Genomic DNA, 2,044 nt, shown 5'->3' with positions numbered 1-2,044 from the left:
GAAATTATTCTTCACTCTGTTGGCTACACTGGTTTGTTTTCCAAGGGCTCAAACTGAATGCCAGTGAGATAGCAGCTAAGTGCAGCTCCAGTTTCACACACCTACTGTTGGGCATTGCCTGTCAAGAAAGTTATTATGAGTCACTGGGTATTGAAAAATATCAGAAAAATAGCACTACTTACTTAACAAAGCTGTTTTTGGCAAACTGTTTCCCAGGTGCTGAAGTGAAAATTGTATATAGTTATGAGACTGAAGTAAAAATGTTTCATTTATACTGTCTGGAATTGTGTCACAGTCAATGTGTAGAAATACAGCTATAATATTCCACATATCTTCTATTACTGCTTTAACAGCTGCTGTGTGAACTAGAAAGAATATAGTTTGACTGCTTTCAGTATCCTCTGTATTTTCAAGACAATGTATTTTTTTCAAAATAATATATAAATATAATATTTTTCAAGAATAAAATTTCCATATACTATTTTTAATTATTTTATAGTAACTTTTCATAGCCTGTGACTATAATTCATATGTTTATAATGAACAGCAACACAAGTTCATAATGAAAACATTTAAGATTGGTTATTTGAATGGACATATCTTCAGGCAGTAAAACTAACATTTATGATACCAAATTCCCACTGATAAACTACATTATGCCAACACTAACTAGTCTAAGAAAAATAATTTATTAAAGAAACACTCCATTCTCAGATTTGCTATTCCTGTCTGTAGTTTCCATCTTGAAAACAAAAGTCACAATTTTTCTTTCAAAAGTGTATAATTTTAAACTTTAAATGATAAAACGGTTCTGAATTTCATGTTCTAATATTTAATTCCTTTCCATAATAATTTCAGAATACCTGAGAAGTTAAAATCAAATCAAGCACCACCTTCTGGCCGTGGCTGTAGCTGCACCGAGGGAAACCACAGGTACCAGCTCAGCAACGCAGCAGTGGACTGAGACTTTTCTGGGTGACATTCTCTCTGGTACTGTGTGTTTGTAGTTTATTTTTGGTTTTGCCTGTTGTTTTTCAGTAAACATTGTTACCTTGTTCCTACTTCATTCCTCATGAATATCAAATTGTTTTTAAATGTTCATTAAATCCAGGGAAAGAGGTCACTCTATTCCATCTAAGGTCCCGTTTCTCTGGCAACATTGTCTTAAACCAAGACATTCACTCAAGACGTTACTACCATACCAAAAGAGTTATTGTCATAAGTTCTCATTGGGTTGGACTTTATATTTTTAGAAACATGTCAAGTTTGGGTTTTCTACTAGGTAATAAAAAAAACATCCTCCACTTCCTCAGTGAACTTATTTCAACTGCTAATTCATCATCACAGCTCACCTTTGGGAATGAAGATTTGGGATGGACTCCCCCCCCGTGGTTGTGTCCTTCAAGCCTGCACAGTGGATTTTTTAGGTGAGGCACAGGGTGTGCAGAACTGGCCCCACCCTTTACTCCTGAGGTTCATCTGCTACGGCCGAGCGAGCTTGGACAGTGACAGTGAAGTCCTCAGGACTAGAACCTACAGCCCCCAGTATTCCCAGGAGGTCTCCCATCCAAGGACTAACCAGGCCTGACCCTGCTTAGCTTCTGAGATCTGACAGGATCGGGGGTCAGGGTGACATGGCTGTAGTTAACTGCTAATTACTTCACTGAGGAAAGCAGCCCACTGTCTTGGATCTCAACTGGTCAATATATCATTGTGTTTCTTTCACTAACACTAGAAGGTTTTGCTTTAGATGCCTTTAGTTTGTGACAAGGGTAGCTCTTAAAATTCTTTTTTTCTTTAGTCTTATCTTATTAGACCTTAAATACTTGTAAATCTTTAACCCTTTTCAATTTGCCATCAGTCTACCAAATTTTTCATTGACCAATTAAAACAATTAAAATACCAGTACAGCAAAATTTAATTAGGCTTATCTGTTTATTAAAACTATATAAAATAAGATGTCAGCAGACATTAGGAATAAATGTGAAAATAATGTTTCCAGTTGCACAGTTTAGAAAAAATTATTCTAGAAATGGTCTTATTT

At 35.8% G+C, this 2,044-nt stretch overlaps 1 pseudogene; it reads right to left on the bottom strand.

Annotated features, from left to right (window-relative positions):
• Positions 1–1,530: 1,530 nt before the first annotated feature.
• Positions 1,531–1,646, bottom strand: LOC139671740 (5S ribosomal RNA; annotated as a pseudogene).
• Positions 1,647–2,044: the final 398 nt, after the last annotated feature.

Source organism: Pithys albifrons, chromosome 4 (genome assembly GCF_047495875.1).
Source record: "Pithys albifrons albifrons isolate INPA30051 chromosome 4, PitAlb_v1, whole genome shotgun sequence".
NCBI classification, from domain to species: domain Eukaryota; kingdom Metazoa; phylum Chordata; class Aves; order Passeriformes; family Thamnophilidae; genus Pithys; species Pithys albifrons.
This window is presented reverse-complemented; position numbering and strand designations above follow the sequence as displayed.